The sequence below is a fragment of the Macaca thibetana genome, chromosome 16 (assembly GCF_024542745.1).
Source record: "Macaca thibetana thibetana isolate TM-01 chromosome 16, ASM2454274v1, whole genome shotgun sequence".
Lineage (NCBI taxonomy): Eukaryota > Metazoa > Chordata > Mammalia > Primates > Cercopithecidae > Macaca > Macaca thibetana.
This window is the reverse complement of record NC_065593.1, coordinates 24,151,694-24,176,660: the sequence shown is the minus strand read 5'-3', so window position 1 is coordinate 24,176,660 and position 24,967 is coordinate 24,151,694. Positions and strand designations below refer to the sequence as shown.

General features: G+C 41.3%; 2 protein-coding genes and 1 pseudogene across 5 annotated transcripts in view; 1 reads left to right on the top strand and 2 right to left on the bottom strand.

Annotated features, from left to right (window-relative positions):
* Positions 1-24,967, bottom strand: part of TP53I13 (tumor protein p53 inducible protein 13) — a 343,577-nt gene that overhangs the window by 130,119 nt on the left and 188,491 nt on the right. The gene's annotated exons all lie outside the window — the stretch shown is intronic.
* Positions 1-24,967, bottom strand: part of TAOK1 (TAO kinase 1) — a 164,494-nt gene that overhangs the window by 107,889 nt on the left and 31,638 nt on the right. The gene's annotated exons all lie outside the window — the stretch shown is intronic.
* LOC126940116 (uncharacterized) lies at positions 2,737-2,837 on the top strand (annotated as a pseudogene).

The following is a 24,967-nucleotide window of genomic DNA, read 5'->3' as shown; positions in this document are numbered from 1 at the left end:
CCTGTAATCCTATCACTTTGGGAGGCCAAGGTGGGCAGATCACTTGAGGTCAGGAGTTTAAGATCAGCCTACCAGCCTGGCCAACACGGCAAAACCCCATCTCTACTAAAAATACAAAAATTAGCCAGGTGTAGCAGTGCATGCCTGTAGTCCCAGGTACTCGGGAGGCTGAGGCGGGAGAATTGCTTGAATCCGGGAGGTGGAGGCTGCAGTGAGCAGATTGTGCCACTGCTCTCCAGCCTGGGTGACAGAGCGAGACCTTGTCTCAAATAATAAGATACACTTTTAAAAAGTCTGAAACTTACATAAGAGTTAATATCTTTAACAATGTGGAGTTTTGAAAAACACAGAAGAAATGGACAACATCCTAATACCCCTAATATAGTTACTAAAAACGGGGGAAGCCAGACATGGTAGTGGGTGCCTACAGTCCCAGTTACCCAGGAGGTTCAGGCAGGAGAATCACTTTGTGCCCAGGAGTGTTGAGATCGTAGTGCATTCTGACCATACCTGTGAATAGCCACTGCACTCCAGCCTGGGCAACAAAGTGAGATCTCTTCCCTTAAAAAAAAAAAAAAAAAAAAAGATGCCAGGCACAGTGGCTCACTCCTGTAATCCCAGCACTTTGGGAGGCTAAGGCGGGTGGATTATCCATAGTCAGGAGTTCGAGACTAGCCTGGCCAACATGGTGAAATTTTGCCTCTACTAAAAATACTAAAAATTAGACGGACATAGTGGTACACGCCTGTAATCCCAGCTACTCAGGAGGCTGAGGCAGGAGAATCACTTGAACCTGGGAGGCGGAGGTTGCAGTGAGCTGAGGTCGTGCCATTGCACTCCAGTCTGGGCAACAAGAGCACAGCTCCATCTCAAAAAAAAAAAAAAAAAAAGTACAGTAAAAATACAGTTACTATAATTTTACGGGAGCATGGTTTTATGTGTGGTCCATTTTTGACTGAAAACATCATTACATGGTGCATGACTGCATGTGGAAAGTGAATGACATACTTCTAACTAACTCATGAGTCAGTAATGGAGTTTTGAGGAAAATTAGAAAGATTATGAACTGAATAAAAACTAAAATACAGGCCGGGTGTGGTGGCTCACACCTGTAATCCCAGCACTTTGGAAGGCCAAGGCAGGCGGATCACGAGGTCAGGAGATCGAGACCATCCTGGCTAACACGGTGAAACCCTGTCTCTACTAAAAAATTAGCCAGACGTGGTAGCGCACACCTGTAGCCCCAGCTACTCGGTAGGCTGAGGGAGAAGAATGGTGTGAACCCCAGAGGCAGAGCTTGCAGTGAGCTGAGATCGCCCCACTGCACTCCAGCCTGGGCGACAGAGTGAGACTCCGTTTAAAAAAACATAATTAAAAAAAAAATACAGCATAAAATGTGTAGGATACAGTTAAAGCAGTGCTTAGAGGGAAATTTATAGTACTAACTGCTATATTAGAAAAAACAAGGACTCAAATCAATAATCTAAGCTTCTATCTTAAGAATATAGAGGCCAGGCACAGTGGCTCACGTCTGTAATCCCAGCACATTGGGAGGCCGAGGTGGGCAAATCACGAGGTCAGGAGTTCGAGACCAGCCTGGCTAACATGGTGAAACCCCATCTCTACTAAAAATACAAAAAAATTAGCTGGGGGTGGTGGCGGGCACCCGTAATCCCAGGTACTCGGGAGGCTGAGGCAGGAGAATGGCTTGAACCCGGGAGGCGGGAGTTGCAGTGAGCCAAGATCGCGCCACTGCACTCTAGCCCGGGCAACAGTGCAAGACTCCGTCTCAAAAAAAAAAAAAAATATATATATATATATATAGAAAGAAAAAAGCAAGTTAAACCAAAAGTAAATATAAGGAAGGAAATACTAAAGAACAGAACAGAAATCAGTGAAATAGAAAACAAAAGGCCAATAGAGAAAAAAATTTAAGTCAAAAATTGGTTATTTTGGAGGAAGCAGAGGAAGTTAGTAAGACGAAAAGGCTTCTAGCCAAACTAACAAAGGAAAACAAGCAGATATAAATTACCAATAATGCAAACAAAAGAGAGTGTATCACTACAGACCCTATACACATCAAAAAGATGAGGAAATACAATGAACAGCTTTAAGCTCCTAAATCTGACAACACAAATGAAATGGACAAATTATTTTGACAGATAAAAACTACCAAAAAGTCACTCAAGAAAGTAACCTGATTAGTCATATGTATATGAAAGAAAACTACAGGCCTAGACAGTTTCACTATCAAATTCCATTAAATATTAAAGAAGAAAATAATACCAATTCTACATAAATTCTTCAATTCATTTTATGAAAATATCATGACACTGATGGCTTCAGAAAACTGACAAAAACTGAAGATTTCTGACCAATATAAAAGCAAAAGTCATCAACATAAAAGCAAAATATCATCAACAAAATGAGATTAAATTCAGCAATATATAAAAATGACACCACAGCACAATCAAGCAGGATTTATCTAGAAATGCAAGACTGGTTTAGCATCAGAAAATCATTGTCATACTCGATTCTAGACATACTAAAGAAGAAATATAAACAGAGGCAGAAAATCAAACTGACAACATCCATTCATGCTAAAACACTCAAAATAGGAATAGAAAGAAACATCCTTAACCTATTAAAGGTATCTACAAAAAACCTGCTGCTAACATCATACTTAATGCTTGAAGACTGAAAGCTTTTCTCTAAAGATTAGAAATAACACAAAGGGTGCTTGCTTGGGCAGCACATATACTAAAATTGGAACAAGAAGATTAGCATGGCCCCTGCACAAGGATGACACGCAAATTTGTAAAGTGTTCCATATTTGTACATTTTTTAAAAACTTAAAGAGTATAACTGGATTGTTTGCAACTCAAAGGATAAGCACTTTTGGGGATGGATACCCCATTCTTCGTATGTGCTTATTTTGCATTGCATGCTTGTTTCAAAACATCTCATGTACCCATAAATATATAAACCTACTATGTACCCACAAAAATTAAAAGTAAAAACTAAATTAAAAAAGAAGGTAATGATATCCACTCTAATCACCCCTAATCAACGCTGTACTAGAAGTTCTAGTCAGTGTTATAAGGAAAGAAAAAGAACTAAAAGGCATACATAATAGAAAAAAAGAAAACTGTCTCTACTTACTGACAATATTATTGTGTACACAGAAAATCCCAAAAATGTACAAAATAGCAATGGGAAAAAAACTGAGTAAACATAAGTCTAATAATATGTGGGTAGAATTTATACAGCAAAAACAATAAAAATCTGGTGAAAGAAATAAACGTCAACCTAATTAAATGGAGACATGTATTCATAGACTGAATGACTCAATACTGTTATGAGGTAATTCTCTTCTAACTGATCCAAAAATTCAATGATTCATAGATTCAACACAATCTCAAAAGTCCAACAGGATTTTCTGTAGATATCAACAAACTGATTCTAGCCTGTATATGAAAAGGCAAAAGCTCCAAAGTAGCCAAAATAACTGTTTAAAAAGAATAAAGGTGAAGAACTCACATTACCTGAAGATCCAATAACACCTATGTATATTGTCTGGATTGTTAGAAGACAGGAAAAAGTAAAAAATAAAATACATAAGTACACGAGAACCCTCAAAAGACAACTCTGAAATACATCATTATATTGTTAAACTAGAGTTAACAGCATCCAGTGCATACCTGCTTCTTTTCCATACACACTAAAGTTCCTAAAAGTACTTTATTATAAAAATTAGCACCATCCTGGTTGCCCTGTACCTACTCAGAATATTGCTATAACAGAGCCGTCAATGTAAACTAACAAAGAAAGGTCTTTTCATTTTTAATAGCTGTCATGAAAAAACTACAGGAAAGAAACAGCAGCAAGGAGCTTTCACAGCAATCCTAGACTTCATAATTATTCTAGTCTGCTAAATACACATACATAAATACCCAAACAAAATGTAGGACTAATATAAGTGGATAAACCATACATCAGACTTTTTTTTTTGAAGACAGTCTCACTCTGTCGGCCAGGCTAGAGTGCAGTGGTGCCATCTCGGCTCACTGCAACCTCTGTCTCCAGAGCTCAAGCAATTCTCCTGCCTCAGCCTCCCACGTAGCTGGGATTACAGGTGTGTGCCACTATGCCCAGCTAATTTTTGTATTTTTAGTAGACACGGGGTTTCACCATGTTGGCCAGGCTAGTCTCGAACTCCTGACCTCAGGTAATCTGCCCGCTTCGGCCTCCCAAAGTGCTGGGATTACAGGTGTGAGCCACCGCGCCCAGCCTAGATCAGGTTTTAAATATAAATATTTGTAACAAGTTTTTTAAAGGTACTATGAAACAGCATATACAATTTTCTTTAAAAAGTCTATTAGATTACATTTTTTAAATTATCTAATCTGTTCTTAGAGGAAAATATCATTAAAGTAATTTACCATTATGCTTCCTAATAAAGCGAACAATAAAAAGAAACTAACAATCACATCAACAACCAATGAGATCTAATTTATTCCTGGTCCCACAAAAGTAGACCAGAGAAGCCTAGCACTTATTAGGCTATTTACACTTGAAAATGTGAAAGGCATACATAATTTTTGTGGGTGGCATCACTTTATCCAATCATAAACCCACACATCTCCAAGAAAGCTGATAAAACAAGAATAAAATCCAATATAATTTATTTTAAAATCTCAGACCAAAGTAGGATTTTCAGATAAGTAACTGTTCCAAATTTGCAAAACATAGTCAAATAATTGACAATAACATCATTCAAGAGCAACAAAAAGAAGATGGGAAGGTACTGATAATTACAGCACATTCAGTATTACTTGAGGAATGCTCCTTGAATCAACAAGGATAATGTCATAGTATTCCATCTTTTAAGAACCTTCAGATTTTCACAAAAAAAGGACATTGTTGGTCCTAAGCAATTGATTTAATATTATAAAGCCCTTTTCCCTACATCTGTTAGTCAAAGGGTTCAGGCTTAGAAAACAGCCAATTTAGTAAAATGTGCAGTCCTCTGGAGAAAGAAAATTGCTTCTTTACACCGAATTCATAGAGATTATACTATCTACTATATCCTCCCTCAACAGACACACACACACACATACATATGTAATTATACCAATAACTGAAATGATAAATAAGACCGAGAAATATCAGCAAGAAGTTTGAGATTATAGGACAAATCAGGCTTACCTACACATTTGTATTTTTAGTAGAGATTGGGTTTCACCATGTTGGCCAGGCTGGTCTCAAACTCCTGGGCGCAAGTGATCTGCCAGCCTCAGCCTGCCTGAGTGCTTGATTAGAGGCATGAGCCACCACGCCAGGCCTGTTGTGAGCATTTTTATTGCTAAGTAGTATCCTATTGTATGGATATACCACTATATTTTTTTAGGAAACTTATACATCACAATTACTTACTCCTAGTAAACTAGAAAGATGAAGAAACTTTCTTAACCATACTATCCTATTTAATGGTGAAATATATTTCTATTACAGCCAAAAAGAAACCTTTATTATTCAGCATCGTTCAGAGGTCCTGGTGCTGTTAACATATGCCACAATACATAAAGCATTCTACAAAAACAATAACAAAAAACAGGTTCCATAAATAGGCAATTCAAAGAATAAGATTACAAATGGCCAGTAAACTTACAAAAATATGCTAGCAGAACAGTGGTAAGTGAAACAGAAAATATTTAAAAAACAGAAAAAAATAAACCATAAAAAGAGAAAAAGTGGCTGGACACAGTGGCTCAGTAAGTGGTGAGATCTGTAATCCGAGCACTTTGGCAGGTCCAGGTGGGAAAACAACTTGAGCCTAGGAGTCCAAGACCAGCCTAAGCAAACTAGGGAGACCCCATCTCTACAAAAAAATGTGAAAATTAGTTGGGTGTGGTGGCACATGCCTGTTGTCCCAGCTACTTGGGAGGAAGCTGAGGTGAGAGGATCGCTTGAGCCAGGGAGGTTGAGTCTGTAGTGAACCATGATTGTACCACTGCATTTCAACCTGGATGACCCTGTCTCAAAAAAAAAAAAAACCAGAAAAATCAACAAAGCCAACTTTCAAGAAGTTGGCTCTTGAAACAAAATAGACAAACCTATTAACCAAACAGAAAAGAACAAAAGGATAGAAGACTCAAATTACTAAAATCAGTAATGAAAGCAGAGATTTGGGTTTTTTTGTTCATTTTTGGGGGGTTTTTTTGAGATGGAGTCTTGCTCTGTCACCAAGCTGGAGTGCAGTGGCACAACCTCGGCTCACTGCAACCTCCGCCCCCGGGGTTCAAGCAATTCTCCTGCCTCAGCCTCCTGAGTGGCTGGGACTACACGCATGCAACACCACGCCCAGCTAGTATTTGTATTTTTAGTAGAGACGAGGTTTCACCATGTTAGCCAGGATGGTCTAGATTCTTGACCTTGTGATTCGCCTGCCCTAGCCTCCAAAGTGCTGGAATTACAGGTGGGAGCCACCGTGTCTGGCCAAAGCAGAGATGTTACTACCAAACTTACAGAAATAAAAAGGATATGAGAATAATATGAACAAACATTAGGTAATCTAGATGAAATGGTCAAATTCCTAAAATCACACAAACTACCAAAACTAACTCAAGAAAACAGAACATTTCAACAGACTAAATTGACCTAGATCTAATTTCAACAAGTAAAAACATTGATAAAGCAGTAATCAGAAAACTGTCAGAGGAAACAGCCTGGAACTAGATGGCTTCACTCATGGAGTCTACAATTTTTTTAAAGAGATGGGGGTCTCGCTATGTTGCCCAGATTGGACTCGAACTCATGGGCTCAAGTGATCCTCTAGCCTCAGCCTCCCAAGTCTGGGACTACAGGCATGTACCACCAAGCCAGACTTCCACCAAATATTTAAAGAATTAACTCATTTTATGGGCCAGTAGTGCCTTGATACAAAGCCAGACGAAGATATCACAAGAAGAAAAAAATTACAGACCAAATACCCCTTATGAATATAGACTCAAAAATCCTCAACAAAAATACCTGAATCCAGCAGCATGTTAAAAGGATTATACACTATGAGCAAGTGGCACTTATTCTAGGAATCCAAGGGTGATTCAACATATGAAAAGAAATCAATGTAACATATCACTTTATCAAAATGAAGGGGAAAAACCCACAATCAAATCAATAAATACAGAAAAGGCATTTGATAAAATGCAATACACTTTCGTAATAAAAACACTCAACAGGCTGGGCTGGTGGCTCACGCCTGTAATCCCAGCACTAGGAGACGGAGGCGGCTGGATCACCTGAGGTCAGGAGTTCCTGATCAACAAGGTGAAACCTCGTCTTTACTAAAAATTTTAAAATTAGCAGGGCGTGGTGGCGCACACCTATAAACCCAGCTACTCAGGAGGCTGAGGCAGGAGAATTGCTTGAACCCCGGAGGCAGAGCCTGCAGTAAACTGAGATCGCACCACTGCACTCCAGCCTGGGCGAAAGAGCAAACTCTGTCACAAAAAAAAAAAAAAAAGAAAAAAAAGTAATTGATATAACCATTAAGAATTATTTACAGTATATAATAAGTATCTAAATACTGACTGATAAGACAAGAGCCTCTCCTTCCAGCTGTTTCCTTTTAATAAGCTCATATGGTACCTCTACTTTTCCCTGCTTTCACTGTTTAATACTGTAGCCACTTTTGGGGGGTTGTAGAGCAAACTACAACACAGAGTTACAATACAATACAAAAATTCTTGTAATGTCTCTCTCACAAGCACTTACATTCCTTCAAGTTTGAAAGAGTATTGACCCAAAATGTTAACAGTTTTTCTATGTGAGTGCTAGGACTTATATAAGACTTATTTTCGTCATTTTCCTTATCAGAATTTTCTAGTTTATTTTGCTTACAATTAACATTGCTTGTGTGAATTTTTAAAATGCAAGTTAAGGCCGGGCGCGGTGGCTCACGCCTGTAATCCCAGCACTTTGGGAGGCCGAGGCAGGCGGATCACCAGGTCAGGAGATCGAGATCACCCTGGCTAATACAGTGAAACCCCGTCTCTACTAAAAATACAAAAAAATTAGCCAGGCATGGTGGCAGGCGCCTGTAGTCCCAGCTACTTGGGAGGCTGAGGCAGGAGAATGGCGTGAACCGGGGAGGCGGAGGTTTCGGTTAGCCAAGATCACGCCACTGCACTCCAGTCTGGGCGACAGAGCGAGACTCCGTCTCAAAAAAAAAAATGCAAGTTAAAAAAATGAGTTGTGACTATTCTCAAGTGTCAGAAAGGTAAACGCAAGACAGGGGTGAAGCAGTAATTTTTTAAGTTTAATATCACAGTTCAAAATCTGTAAGTGTTACAACTTTGCAAAGTAGAAAGATTTTTGTTCTTTTTTTAAAATTCCATGCATACACTGGAAGACATTCTCCTAAAATATTACTTTTAAGCTGAGGATGACGAGGGGAAGCAGGACTGTCAAATTAGATACCTATAACTACCCACTATCATATTACAGACTATCTTTTAAAAAACAATTTTTTTTAAAGAGACAGAGTCTTTCTCACTACATTGCCCTGGCTGGATTCAAACTCTTGGGGCTCAAGAGATTCTCCTGCCTCAGCCGCCTAAGTAGCTGGGACTACAGATTTGTAGTCCTTGCCCTGTAATTATGGACTATTTAGATATCTATAACTCCACACTAACAAATCTAACAAGAAGGATTTTCTGTCAAAACAGAAATTCTATAAAACAATGGCCTGGACTCTTGAAAACGTCATTAAAGACAAAAAATACATAGGGAACTGTTCTGGAGGAGACTAAAGAGACATGGCAACAATATGCAATGTATGGCCTTTGACTGAATCCCAGATTGGGTAAAAAAAATTCCAGCTTTAAAAGGCATTATTGGCTGGGCGCGGTGGCTCACGCCTGTAATCCCAGCACTTTGGGAGGCTGAGGCGGGCAGATCACAAGGTCAGGAGCTCAAGACCAGCCTGACCAACATGGTGAAACTGTCTCTACTAGTAAAATACAAAAACATTAGCCAGGCATGGTGGCGCGCACCTGTAATCCCAGCTACTCAGGAGGTTGAGGCAGGAGAATTGCTTGAACCCGGGAGGCAGAGGTTGCAGTGAGCCGAGATCACCCCACTGCACTCTGGCCTGGGCAACAGAGTGAGACTCCGTCTCAAAAAAAAAAAAAAAAGACATTAGAGAAAATCTAACACTGTATATTTGATAGGAATACTATATTGCTGCTAAATTTCCTATCACGATTATATTGTGCTTAGCAGGAAAATATTCTTGGGCAATACATACTGAAGTATTTAGGGTCATGATTCTGCAACTAATTCAAATGGTTCAGGGAAAAAAAGTGTCTATGTAGCATAGCAACACATGTTATAGAGCAATAAGTTAATGGATTGGTAAGCTTTCATGAAGGTATAATGGCTATTCATTTTACTAGACTTGCAACTTTTCGGTAAGTTTTACATTTTTCAAAATAAAAAGTTGGAAAGTTCTAAACAGTAGACTAATTACTAAAGCCCAACAACAGTAGACTAAATAATTAATTACTAAAACTCACTCAAGAGGTGGGAATGTTATCTCTTGTTAGACAGTAATTAGAAAGAGTAACAACTTCTAATCATGTTTTAGAATCTGATAGCTTTATTTGTTTGTTCTGAGACAAGGTCTCCTTACTCTGTTACGCAGGCTGAAATGCAGTGCCACGATCTCAATGCAGCCTTGACCTCCTGAGCTCTGGGCTCAAGGGATCTTCCCACCTCACCCTCCCAAGTAGCTGAGACTACAGGCATGTGCTACCACGCCCAGCTGATTTTTGTATTTTTGACAATGGGTTTTACCATGTTGCCCACACTATTCTCGAACTTCTGTGCTCACGCGATCTGCCTGCCTCAACCTCCCAAGGTGCTGCTGGGATTACAGGCATGAGTCACTGCACCCAGCCAGAACCTGATAGTTTTATAGGTATTTGCAAACTTCAAAGCAGAAAATAAACTTTTAAATTTGTTTTGATGCTCACATAATTCTAATAGTAAACAGAACAGAAAAAGAAAAATCCACAAACCAATTTTACTCTGAATTCATATAAAAATGGTATTTTCTTTTTTTTTTTTTTAAATGGTATTTTCAACAGAATATTCAAAAAGTAATACTGGAACATTCGAAAAATAAAAATAATAAATTTTAAAAATGTAATATTGAAACAATGTTTAAATTTGGGATTATACATATGAATGTTTTATAACAGTCTTCTCAATACCATCACCCTATACCTGTGGAAGAAAGACATTGCTAATCCACCACACCATTTTCCCCATAGAATATAAAGACAGTTACGGCCGGGCATGCTGGCTCACACCTGTAATCCCAGCCTTTGGAAGGCTGAGGCGGGCGAATCACAAGGTCAGGAGGCCGAGACCAGCCTGGCCAACATGGTGAAACTCCATCTCTGATAAAAATACAAAAAATCAGCTGGGCGTAGTGGTGGGCACCTGTAATCCCAGCTACTTGGGAGGCTGAGGCAGGAGAATCACTTGAACCTGGGAAGCGGAGGTTGCAGTGAGCCGAGATCATACCACTGCACTAAAGTCCGGGTGACAGAGTGAGACTCCATCTCAAAAAAAAAAAAAAAAAAAAGAATATAAGGCAGTTCCAAAGGCATAAGTACTCCTTCATTTTATCAGAATTGAAACAGAATGCAAAACTTATTTCCCACTTCCAGGTTTTCTACTTCAAAAAGCCAAGTTAGATTATTGTATCTTATATTATACGCCAAAATTAATCAGACATGGACTAATGAGTTTAATCAGAAACAAGTTTTAATAATAGGTTAAATACACTCTATAAAACCAATGTTAAGAAATACACAGGCCAGCGCAGTGGCTCAGGCCTGTAATTCCAACACTTTGAGAGGCTGAGGCAGGCAGATCACTTGATGTCAGGAGTTCAAGACCAGCCTGGTCAACATGATGAAACCCCATCTCTACTAAAAATGCAAAACTTAGGCCGGGCACAGTGTCTCAAACCTGTAATACCAGCACTTTGGGAGGCCAAGGCGGGCGGATCACGTCAGGAGCTCGAGACCAGCCTGGCCAACATGGTGTGACCCTGTCTCTACTAAAAATACAAAAATTAGCCAGGTGTGGTGGCAGGCGCCTGTAGTCCCAGCTACTTGGGAGGCTGAGGCAGGATAATTGCTTGAACCTGGGAGGTGGAGGTTGTAGTGAGCCAAGGTCTCACCAGTGTACTCCAGCCTGGGAGACAGAGGGGGACTCCATCTCATAAATAAATAAATAAGCAAGCAAGCAAGCAAGGTGGGTGTGGTGGTGCATGCCTGTAATCCCAGCTACTTGGGAGGGTGAGGCAGGAGAATGGCTTCAACCTGGGAGGTAAAGGTTGCAGCAAGCCAAGACTGTGCCACTGCACTCCAGCCTGGCAATAGAGCAAAACTCCAACTCAAAAAAAAAAAAAAAAAAAGGAATTATATAAAACTCCTATACCAAGTAAGTTACATTTTATTTGATCCTCTTAAAGGCACTTTTAAGTACTTCTTAAGTAAAGATGTCAGGAGGAGTAAGATTTTACACATAGTATACTTAGCAAGGTACCTGGCATACAGGGAACAACAATATCTACTTTTATTATCCCCAATTTATAGATGTGAAACTCAAGATTCAGAGACATCAAGCAATCTGTTAAGATTACACAGCCTAATAAGTGGTGGAACAGAAATCTGAACCCAAGAGGTTTCATCCTAGAAAATCCCTTCTTAACTACTATACTATATACTGCCTATACAGTAAAAATGCAGAGAAGCAATAATAAAGGAAATATGCCAAAACACTGATGATCTCTAGGTGGTAAAATCAGGTATGGTTTTAATCTTCCTTATGTTCTAGTCATATATGAAGTACTTTTAAAACCGTTTTTTCCAGAAAATTAAAAAGTATCAGTAACACAAATGCCAGTATTACAAATACCTAGAAGTTATAAAATCTACATCAAAAGCTTGGTCTTATTAGTTCCATAGCAGTACTTTCAAGAAGTATTCATATTTTCAACATATTCAAACTTCAACATATTTTCTGATAAATGAAACTACTGAACTAAGCTCAATAATCAAAATCTAGTAACCAGATGGGGGCAGTGGCTAATGTCTGTAATCCCAGCACTCTGGGAAGCCAAGGAAGGAGGATCACTTGAGGACAGGAGTTTGAGACCAGCCTGGACAACATGGTGCACCTCTGTCTCTATGAAAAAATACCAAAAAAAAAAAAAAAAAAATTAGCTGGCCATGGTGGGAGCTATTCCAGTGGCTGAGACATGAGAATCACTTGAACCTGGGAGGGGGAGATTACAGTGAGCCAAGATCATGCCACTGCACTCCAGCCTGGTGACAGAGACACTCTCTCAAAAAGAAAAAAGAAAAAAAAGAAAGAAAAAAAGAAAAACAAATCTTAGTCACGCCACTTCTGATTTTCAAGAAAATTTAAAGGGAATAGTTAAAATACCCAAGATACTCACATATATAAAATAATATAATACAGTAACTTATCAGTGCAACATAAAATGAATATGATGGGGGAAATAAAGAAAAAAAAATTTCCCTTCTGGTATAACTATTCTCATTGTACATGTGCAACAACTTGGTTAACTATAGTTTAGGTAAGGCAAGACTCATCACCAAAAGCAGTCAGGAGTGGTGGCTCATGCCTATAATCCCAGCACTTTGGGAGGCCAAAGCAGGCAGATCACTTGAGGTCAGGAGGGTGAGACAAGCCTGGCCAACATGGCAAAACCCCATCTCTACTAAAAATACAAAAATTAGCCAGACGTGGTGGTGTGCACCTGTAGTCCCAGCTATTCAGGAGGCTGAGGCACAAGAATCGCTTGAACCCAAGAGGCAGAGGTTGCAGTGAGCCAAGATTGTGCCAACATACTCCAGCCTGGGTGACAGTGACACCATCTCAATAAAAAAGTTAAAAAAAAAAAAAATATTACCAAAAGGAAGCAAATATTTAATCCAATATTCAAAATATATTGCTTTTAAATCGTTATGTTAAACTTAGATTTGCCCTTTTTGACCTCTTTTTACTGATCTTTTCCCAGGGTGTATTTTGGTTCTGTCATCTCCAAAGGAGAACTGTCCTAATGAGACAGTCAGGTGGGAGGGGTCCCTGGATAAACTCCAACCAGCCTGCCCACTGAAGTGGAGCCTCATGAAGTTCACACCTGTTACAGCACAGAGGAGCCTGGCCCCTGCTCTTCCTGTGTGGAGGCTGAGATTCAAACAGTTGGGTGAGAAGCACTCTAGCAAGGGACTCTGGCCTTGCAGAATATCCTTGTTTCCCCTTTTATTCCCTTTTCATCCAATAAAACCCTGCTTTACTCACCTTTAAACCATCTGGGAGCCTACATTTTCCTGGTCATGGGACGGACAAGAATCCCGTCTTTAGCTGAATTAAGGAAAAGTCCTGCAACTTTTTGGCGCCCAGCATGGGGCTTGAGAAAAGTGAGTAAATGGGAACTCAAAACCTCTAGCTGTGGTTTCTAAGCCTTTTCATCCTCAGACTTCTGAGCTTATGGGAAACTGCACCCCCACCCCGTCGCTCCTGGGGGTCGGGGGCCTTTTCATCATCTTTTGCTACTTTTTCAGGAGGGACTGGGGAGCAGCAGATCCCAGCCACTCTCCCCTCCATGTCAGGACTGGGACGCATGGCCCAAGGGTCCCACACAGCCTATCTATTGGCTGGGAACAGCCAATAGACTGGTTCCCAGACACATCAGGGCAGCCTTCCCCTTACCCAGCCAAGGGGTTTCAACTCTGTGAGACAGAAATTAAACTTTTCTCCCTGGTGAAGGAACCACTTGCATAAGAATAGAGGTCAGGAGTCCGAGACCAGCCTGGCCAACATAGTGAAACCCTGTCTCTACTAAAAATACAAAAATTAGCAGGGCATGGTGGCCCACACCTGTAGTCCCAGCTACTTAGGAGGCTGAGGAAGGAGAATCACTTGAACCCGGGAGGCGAAGTTGTGGTGAGCCGAGATCGTGCCACTGCACTCCAGCCTGGGCAAGACTCCGTCTCAAAAAAAAAAAAAAAAAAAAGAAAAGAAAAGAAAAGAAAAAGAAAAAGAAAAAAGAAAAATTCAAAGAAGTTCTTCCCCAGGCATTTTTAAACTGTTTCTTTTCTTTCCCCTTCTCTAACCCATCAACAGGTTAACCTTTAAAATATCTTTTTCCCTTTAGTAGGCCAGGTCCCCCAGCTATCAGTTTATATTTTCTGTAAAGCTTTAATTGTGAAAAAGGATTTGTGGGGCTAGTCTTGGGCCACGGCCAATCTGGTGTGCTTTGCATGTCTGTATGGTTCCTGCTACAAGCCTCCCAACATCCTAAGGGCATGGCTTCTAACTCCCAGGCAAGTCTTTGTTCAGCAATCCTGCCTTAGGGAATGTTTCTTTCTGGTTTGACATCTGCATGTTTTCCTAGCAGCCCTGTCTCTTAAAGGGCCCCACCCAGCAAATGGGTTTTCTTCCACTTCTCTGTGTGTGTACTGCGTGTGATGCCTGTAAAAAGAGCTCTAATTAATTTGGACTAAAGAAAGACAAAGGCTTGGCTCTAATATTTTTTTAAGGCAAAATAAATGCTGTGGTACTTTTCAGTTCATGTGACTTTAATCTTCAAGAAATAAAAACAGCTGGCCAGGCGCAGTGGCTCACGCCTGTAATCTCAACACTTTGGGACGCCGGGGTGGGCAGATTATGAGGTCAAGAGATCGAGACCATCCTGGCCAACATGGTGAAAACCCATCTCTACTAAAAATACAAAAATTAGCTGGGCGTGGTGGCACGCACCTGTAGTCCAGCTACTCGGGTGGCCGAGGCAGGAGAATCACAGGAACCTGGGAGGCAGAGGTTGCAATGAGCCGAGATTGTGCCACTGCACTCCTGCCTGGCAACAGAGCAAGATTCCATCTCAAAAAACAAAAAGAAAAGGAAAAAAAAAAAGAAAAAGGAAAATAGCCCTGAAGACTATGGTAAAATGCAGGTCAAATCCAAAGTTTCCTAAGTGTTTTGAGATTATAAACTGTCTGTCTTGCCTGCTTCACAACTGTTAAGGCCTGGGGACACATGGAATCAACCATGCCCTTAAGTAAGAGAGCAAACCTTGGCTGCAGTTAGCACACATTTAAAGCAACTCACCAAGTTTTACCTTAAAGTTAAAAATTGCTAGGAGTTAACTGAAACTACCAGAAATAGATTTACATGGAAGGTGAGTAAGAACAGTGAAATGTGGTTTTTAGTAAAAGGTTATGAGAACGCATGGAAATGTAAACTTTTGCCTAGAGTTACAGAATTGAGTTAAATTAGGAAAAAGGTGAAGGTTCAAAGAAGTGGTGGAAGAATTGTAAAAATCTTGGAAAAGAGGTTATCTGTGTGTACATAGTGATGAAATTCAAAAGAGGGTATTATATGGTTTTTCTGTAAATTGAGCACTGAAATAAAAGCACAAGGTTTTCCTAAGGTGCTAATCTGCTCTTTGGCAAAATTTGTAAAGCATTATAGAAGGTTTTTTGGGCCAGGCATGGTGGCTCACGCCTGTAATCCCAGCACTTTGGGAGGCCAAGGCGGGCAGATCACAAGATGAGGAGTTCGAGACCAGCCTGGAAAACATAGTGAAACCACATCTCTACTAAAAATACAAAAAAATTAGCCAGGCATTGTGGCAGGTGCCTGTAATCCCAGCTACTCGGGTGGCTGAGACAGGAGAATCACTTGAACCCGGGAGGCGGAGTTTGCAGAGCCAAGATCACACCACTGCACTCCAGCCCGGGCAACAGTGCCAGACTCCATATCAAAAAAAAAAAAAAAAAAAAGTTTTTTTTCTTCTTTAAAATTTTTGAGTCATCATTTTGGCAAAACTTATGGTAATCTCAAATTTTATTTCGTAATATCAAGTGTGTACATTTAGCAGCCTTCCCAAAAACAAACTTCAGTTTCAAAATTGTCTTCCCTGGCATCTGGCTTTTCAGATACTTCAGAGGGCCCCTAAAGTGTCTAGAAAAGAAAGGCAAACAGGATTATGTGACGCGTTTAGGTACATGGAATTGCCAAAATGACCTTCAATCTTCTTTAGGTTATATCTTAGTAAACAATGCTGATGTATGTTCCAAAATTTTATGGGATTTCTAAAATTCTAATGTCCCAGTATATGCTATCAATCAAAATTAAGATTAAGTTATTGTAAACTATGGAGATAACCAAACTTCTTTGCCAACTGTGTTTCTGACCACTTGGCTATTCACAGATGATTGTTGTCTTGTTTTAATCCTGTTCAGAAGATGGTTTATAATAGGCTGTAAGACTTTAATAGGTGCTCTCAAATACAGACTTCAGACAACTTTGGAGACTGTAACATTTTAATAAAGGAAAATGAACAGGACTCATGGAAGAGCTGAAATGTTTACAAGTATCAAGCAAAACAAGAGTTAAGGAAATGGACTGAACTCAGAAAGCTGAAGCAACCTTTTTGACTTTTGGTTGGAATATTGCTGATCCTTGTTTTGTTTTTCAGAGTCAAGGAAACTCATTTTGAACTATTTATGGCCTTTAATAATTGAGTAAGGTATACTCCTATAAACAAAAATTTGGAGCATGTATGTTTCTCTCTGCCTGGTGCCTCTAAAATTTGGAAACTATCTGTGAGTATTCTTTAATTTTTTGATTTTTTAAATTTAAATTTTTTTTTTTTTTTTGAGACGGAGTCTTGCTCAGACGCCCAGGCTGGAGTGCAGTGGCCGGATCTCGGCTCACTGCAAGCTCCGCCTCCCGGGTTCACGCCATTCTCCTGCCTCAGCCTCCCGAGTAGCTGGAACTACAGGCACTCGCCACTACGCCCGGCTAATTTTTTTGTATTTTTAGTAGAGACGGGGTTTCACCGTGTTAGCCAGGATGGTCTCAATCTCCTGACCTTGTGATCTGCCCGTCTCTGCCTCCCAAAGTGCTGGGGTTACAGGTGTGAGCCACCGCGCCCGGCCAAAAATTTTTTACTTATTTTTGAGGCTCTTGTTGCCCAGGCTGGAGTGCAATGGCTCAATCCCAGTTCAACGCAAGCTCTGCCTCCCGGGTTCAACCGATTCTCTTGCCTCAGCCTCCCAAGTAGCTGGGATTACAGGCACCAGCCACCACACCCAGCTAATTTTTTTTGTATTTTTAGTACAGATGGGGTTTCATCACGTTGGCCAAGCTGGTCTTGAACTCCTGACCTCAGGTGATCCACCCACCTCGGCCCCCCAAAGTGCTGGGATTACAGGCATGAGCCACCGCACCCGGCCTATCTGTGTGTATTCTAGGAGCTCCAAGTTTATCTTGGGACCTTAAGAGGAGAGGATCCCCCAACTCATAGATGTTTCAAGGTCTTATCTGAGATTCTTTGGGGAATAGAGTTCCATCAAAGCCAACCTAAAAGGCCTATGTAGACATAATTATTCTTGCTACACTTTAGGCAAATCATCAGGTCAAGTATAGGACTAAGGGATTTTGCAAACCACTCAGTCCTATCATGATTTTTTAACAAAAATGAGAACTGAAAAGAGAGAAATCATGTTCTACAATTTATCATACATTTGTCATTAAATTAGAAACTCATTAGTTGTTTTTAAGTTTTCACCTACATTTTAGACTAACCCTGCTTGTTCCTGTGAACCAACCAGCAATCTCCAGCTGCACCTCAGAAAGAACAAGAGAGATGGGTAACGTAAAAATCTGGACCAATATTCTAGTTCTGAGCAATTATCCTTCAAATTCTTCCAGGTGATGGGAATACACAGGATGCCCATCACTCAGGTTTCCTTTTGGGAAAGTAAGACCAAGGGAGCTAACCAAAGCCAAGCACCATGCACCCAAATCCTAGCAAGCATAACTAGCGCCACCAGTTATCTGGGTGTGTCACAAGACATCTTTTCCTCTCCCTTACCGCAGGAGGCCTCAGTTCCACAGTTTGACCTTAGCATTCGGCTTATGATAAGGAGTCCATGCAACCCCCTGAAACACATTTTTGTCCCAGACTTAATTCCAAATTTCAGGTCAAAGCCCTAGGAAAAAAAAAAAACTGGATCTGAGGCGGAGGCAAATGACAACAGAGGTTAAAAGGCACATCACAGGTGAGCGTGGCTGACTCCTACTGATTAAGCCAACTCCAAGTTTCCTGTTTCACAGATAAAGGCCACATTAATATCCATGGCATAAATGAGGCCTAGGGAACTCCAAGGCTACTGACAGTAGGTGGGAAAGAGACATAGGTGAGACAAATAATTCCTATTGTCTAGACACCCCTGCTTCATGGATGCAAGCCACTTTGGTATTCATGGTGGCACCTGACAAGGTTGCCAGAACTCAGGGATGCAAGGACAGAAGACTGAAAGAAGACACTCTTTCCTCTCACCCTCATGTATCCGGGGTATCTGCTAGGAAAATAAGGGAACCAGGAAGGTCTGCTTCCCTCTTTCTAGATGGGTAGCCATTCATCTTCAATCTGTACCCCTTTCAAATGCATCCTGAACCTCTGGGACTCCTTTAAAAAGCGCCTTTTCCCCTTTCTCCTCAGTTCTCTCTTCACTAATAGGTAATTGTGTTTCTGCACTACAAGACACTCCCCTTAAACGCATCTTCCGAACTAGAAAGAGTTAATTTCCCAAACTTTAAACTGGTTGGCTTAGGATTGGGCTCAGAGGAAGGGAACCCAAAAGCCCAACATGCCAGCAAAAGGGTAAAGTTTCTTTACCAGTCAAGCTTTTGGCCTCCCTCTCCCTGTGAAAATTGGTAAAAGGCCTCAGAATTTTTCGGCTGTCCTTACCCCTCCCCTTGTTTCGTTTTGATGCATGTTTTCTAATAACCTGGTTTGTCTGTTCTTGCCTTCAGGCCATCAAACTCCAAATGGTCATGCAACCAGAGCCTCGGATGGTGACCCTTTCTGCTGGGAACCCCTAAATAGGCCTCTTAGGGGGCTCTGACTGCTGTTTCCCCCAAAACAGCCCCCTCTGTCAGCAGGAAGCAGTTAAGATCGGTCTTTCTCCGTGTCCTTAATCTAACAACTGTTAGATTAGAGGGGAAATGAGACAGCCAGGTGGGAGGGGGTCCCCAGAGGAACTACAACCAGCCTGCCCACTGGAGCTTAGCCTCAAGAGGTTCATGCCATTTGCAGCTGGGGGGAGTCTGGCCCCTCCTCTTCCTGTGTAGAACCTGAGATTTGAACAGCAGGGCTGGAAGTGCTCTAGCAGGAGACTGCGGCCTTGCAGGGTATCCCTATTTCCCGTTTTCACCCAATAAAATCCTCTGCTTCACTCACCCTTTAAACTGTCTGCAAGCCTAAATTTTCATGGCCATGGGACGGACAAGAACCCTGTCTTTAGCTGAACTAAGGAAAAGTCCTGCAGTGCTAACAGAGCTGCCTTAGTTGATTTCTAGAGTGACGAATCTTTTTACATTCTTTTTTTCTCTTCTTCTTTTTTCTTTTTTAAGACAGAGTCTAGCTCTGTCACCCAGGCTGGAATGCAGTGGCGTGATCTTGGCTCACTGCAACTTTCACCTCCCGGGTTCAAGGGATTCTCCTGCCTCAGCCTCCTGAGTAGCTGGGATTACAGGTGCCTGCCACCACATCCAGCTAATTTTTGTATTTTCAGTAGAGATGGGGTTTCACCATGTTGGGCAAGCTGGTCTTGAACTCCTGACCTCATGATCCGCCCACCTCGGCCTCCCAAAGTGCTGGGATTACAAGCGTGAGCCACAGAACCCGGCTACATTCTTTTATCAGCCCTGTAACTGAGACTCAAACTCTACTTACCTTCTCTTGCATTACCAGTAATTCAAAAAGATAACCATGATAAGGCCCTGGAGAGTCAGTGGTTCATGCCTATAATCCCAACACGGGACTGCTTGAGCCCAGGAGTTTAAGACCAGCCTAGGCAACGCAGCAAGACACAGTCTCTACAAAAAATTTAAAAATTAGCCAGGTGTGGAGGTAAACACCTGCAGTCCTAACTACTTAGGAGGCTGAGGCAGGAAGATCCCTTGAGCACAGGAGTTTAAGGCTGCAGTAAGCTACAACCTGAGAGACAGAGCAGGACTGTTTCTCTCTAAAAAAAAAAAAAGAAAGAAAGAAAAAGAAAAAAAAATTTGGCCAGGTGTGGGGGCCTCACGCCTGTAATCCCAGCACTTTGGGAGGCCAAGGTGGGTGGATCACCTGAGGTTAGGCGTTCAAGACCAGCCTGGCCAACATGGTGAAACCCCATCTCTACAAAAAAATACAAAAATTAGCCGGGCAGGCCAGGCACAGTGGCTCATGCCTGTAATCCCAGCATTTTGGGAGGCCAAGACAGATGAATCACAAGGTCAGGAGTTCGAGACCAGCCTGTCCAATATGGTGAAACCCCATCTGTTGGGAACAAGTCCCCAAATCTGGCCATAAACTGGCCCCAAAACTGGCCATAAACAAAATCTCTGCAGCACTGTGACATGTTCATGATGGCCATGGCGCCCATGCTGAAGGTTGTGTGTTTACCAGAATGAGGGCAAGGAATACCTGGCCCACCCAGGGTGGAAACTGCTTAAGGCGGTCCTAAACCACAAACAATAGCATGAGCGATCTGTGCCTTAAGGACTTGTTCCTGCTGCAGAAATCTAGCCACAGCCCATCCCTTTGTTTTGGCCCATCCCTTTGTTTCCCATTTTAATTAATCTATAATCTATAGAAACAATGCTTATCACTGGTTTGCTGTCAATAAATATGTGGGTAAAACTGTTCCAGGCTCTCAGCTCTGAAGGCTGTCAGCCCCCTGATTTCCCACTCCACACTCTTAATTTTTCTGTGTGTGTGTCTTTAATTCCTCTAGCAACGCTGGGTTAGGGTCTCCGAAACTGAGCTGGTCTTGGCACCCATCTCTACTAAAAAATACAAAAATTAGCCAGGTGTGGTGGCACATGCCTGTAGTCCTAGCTACTCGGGAGGCTGAGGCAGGAGAATCACTTGAACCCGGGAGTCAGAGGTCGCAGTGAGCTGAGATTGCGCCACTGCAATCCAGTCTGGGCGACAGAGTGAGACTCCATCTCAAAAAGGAAAAAAAAAATTAGCCAGGCATGGTGGCAGGCACCTGTAATCCCAGCTACTCAGGAGGCCAAGGAGGCAGAATTGCTTGAACCAAGGAGGCGGAGGTTGCAGTGAGCCGAGATCGTACCATTGCACTCTAGCCTGGGTGACAAGAGCAAAACTCTGTCTCAAAAAAAAAAAAAAAAAAAAAAAATTAACCTATAAACATACTTATTTACATTTATTTACTTATAAAACCATATGATGTCTCCACTTCAATATCTCAAATAAATTTCTAACTCAAAATAATCTAGTCATTCAAGCCAATCTTCTTTGAGTTTCCTATAAAGTGTGCTACACTAATGTATCCAATTTAGTAATCCAAAAACCTAAGTTATTTTTCACAATTTATTTATTTAGAGACAGGATCTTGCTCTGTTGCCCAGGTTGGAGTACAGTAGCACAAGCACAGCTCACTGCAGCCTTGATCTCCTGGGCTCAGGTGATCCTCCCACCTTAGCCTCCTAAGCAGCTGAGACTACAGTCACACACCACCATGCTCAACTAATATGTTTTATTTTTAGTAGAGACAACTCTTGTTATGTTGCCCAGGCTGGCCTCAAACTCCAGAGCTTAAGCACTCTCACCTAAGTGAGAACCTGACCAAAAAGGGGGAGTTTTTTAAAACAAAATTCTGGGAGGTCATTGTTCTGGACTAAATTCATGCACTAGGCCCCAGCAAACCAAGCCAAAATGGAGTCATGTGTGCTAAGACTTTAAGGAAACACACAGATTCTAGAACAGACCAGGTTTTGTTTTTTCTCCAGCAAATTTCTATAACAAACAGCATAGGCATCCACTCCCAAAACTCCCATTAAGTCTTTTAATCAATTTCATTTCCTCTCACCTAGAGACCACCAAGCTTCAGATGATCAGGCAACAAAGGTTCCAGCCAGTTCCAGGTGAAGACACCACCCCTGTCTATCAAAAAGCTACCCTCCCTCCACCAGACAGAACAGGGTGAGAGTTCCGTGATCTCCAACAGGTAGGGGCTACGCCCCAAATCAGCATGAAGCAGTTACAAAAGAAAGACCTTCAGTCCCTCTGCCTCCCATAAAGATTTATGGGGATCACATCTCAATCTTGGAGAAAGATGAGGCAGGACAATAGGGTCTAGAGTCAGGGAACCTAAGGCTATTTCATGCCAACTTCCTAGAACTAAATTGAAAGGAAAACCCTAACTTTCCACGCCTAGGTAACAAAAGGACCAGAGGCTACTCCCTTTGACCTTTCCTGAGCACTGCAGACCGGAAATTGGCTGTCCCCAACAAATTAGACTGATTGCTGGTGGAGTCTTCACTTGCAACTTTGTAACTTTACCCCAGCCTCTGATTGGTTGCTTTTTGCAGATGTGAAGTTACAAAGTTTTTGCAACCAATCAGATGTCTGTACAGGAGTGTGACCTTTGTAACGTCACCTCAGCCTCTGGTTGGCTGCTTTCCACAACCAATCAGACTGATTGCAGGCTACCACTTCAGTTACATGAGGTGAGCATGAAGCGGCCAATGGGAAACCTATAGGGGGTATTTGAACCCAAGAAGATTCTACATCTGGGCTTCTTGAGCTGCAGCTCGGGTGTGCTCCCACACTGGGGAGTGTACTTTCATTTTCAATAAATCCCTGCTTTCATTTTTTTGTTACTTCATTCTTTCTTTTCTTTGCTGGACATTTTGACCAATTCTTTGTTCAAAACGCCAAGAACCTGGAGTCATGACCCTCTACCGGTGAAAAATACAAGTCCTCTCTTTTTATCTTTTTGGTTCGAATGGAAGAAAAAACTCTTGTGAGTTTTCCCAAAACTCAACATTATTATAGTTTTCCTTTAATACCAAAGTAAAATTACAAGATAAAAATTAAATTTTACTGTCAACAAGATCAGGTGTATTGATTAGATCTTATAGTCTTATTTATCTCAAAATAAAAATAGGGCACACTGTATGACAGATATTAAACAAACTCAAAACTTCAGAGATAAAAGGTATCTTAGATGGACAAGGGTCTGAAGGGTTGGGTGGTGTGCTTAAGGTCACAGTTAGTAACAAAATTAAAAAACCTAAAGATACTAAATACAAGGTGGTATCCTAAATTAGATCCTGAAACAGAAAAAGGATGTTAGTGGAAAATCTGGATAAAGTTGGTAGTTAAGTTAATAATATTGTAACAACGTTAACTTGTTAGCGTTGACAAATAGACCGTGGTTATTTAAAATGTTAACATTAGAGGAAAGGCCAGGCATGGTGGCTCACACCTGTAATCCTAGCATTTTGGGAGGCTGAGGTAGTTTTGGGAGGCTGAGGTGGCCAGATCACTTGAGGTCAAGTGTTTGAGACCAGTCTGGCCAACATGGTGAAACACTGTCTCTACCAAAAAATACAAAAAGTAGCTGATCCTGATGGCGTGCACCTGTAATCCCAGCTACTTGGGAGGCTGAGGCACATGAGTCACTTGAACCCAGGAGGCGGAGGTTGTAGTGTCCCCCAGTGTGGGGGACAGAGTGAGACTCTCTCCAAAAATAAAATAAAATAAAATAAAACTCAGAGGAAAGTAGATGAAAGGTTTACAAGAACTCTGTACTATCTTCTTTGCACTTTTTCTGTACATCTGAAATTATTAAGTAAAAATAAAAGGCTTATTTTAAAATTCTAAATCTAAAACTGATTTCTAATCCAGAATACTTCCCATCTGTTTCCATAAGAATACCCATCTAATCTACAAAGGCATTAAGTTCTAAAACCAAGTATACAAAGATAACAAACTATAGCACCTGCCTGTAGCACCCTCAAACAAAAAACAATCAAAAGAAATATCCTCTAGTTTTCTGTTTAATAGGGAAAGGAACTAACACTCATTGACTTGTCGCTATATTCCAGGCATTTTGCTTATTTAATTCTCAAAACTGGGGTGGGCGCAGTGGTTCACGCCTGTAATCCCAACACTCTGGGAGGTCAAGGTGGGAGGATCACTTGAGCCCAGGAGTTCGAGACAAGCCTGGGCAACGTGGTGGAATCCTGTCTCTACAAAAAAAAAAGAAAAAAACACAAAATTTAGCCAGGCATTGTGGTGCACAACTGTAGTCCCAGCTATTTGGGAGGCTGAGGTGAGAGGATTCCCCAAGCCCAGGAGGCAGAGGCTGCAGTTGACCCACTGCACTCGGGCCTGAGTAACAGCCAGATGTTGTCTCAAAAAAGAAAAATATATATGTAATTCTGACAACTGTTTTAAAATAATTGTCACCTCAAATTATACTTGAAGCTCAAAGCATGTAAATAATTTGCTCACTATCATATAGCTACTAAGTAACAGAGCCAGATTTCCATAATACCTCATCATCAACTTTCTCTAGGTTATCTAGGCACTATACAGTCATCTGTGTATATAAAAAGAAGTATTTGTTACTAAATTTTACAGATTCTACCTCCACGGCATTTTTCACATCAAAACCCTCACTGCCAATCCCATTGCCACTACTTTTTGTTCAGGTCTGTTCTATAGCAAAACACCTCTCAAGCATTCCAATCTCTAGTCTTATTCCCTTTAGTCCATTCTGTACAGAACAGTATAGTTTCTTGCTCAGCCTCCCAACATCTATGAGGATGTTTTAGTAATGGTCTTAGATTTCCTTTTGAGATTATTACCTCTCCTCTGCCTAGGTATTCCCCTCTAGGAAAGGTGTACTTGGCTTTTGGAGTTTCTGAATCTTGAACAAATGATACAAGTCTGGAAAAAAACGGTTGGCACTTATTCATCTGGGTGGCATCCTGATGAAACTGTCAACTCATTCCTTGTATCAAGACCCCAGGAGCTATC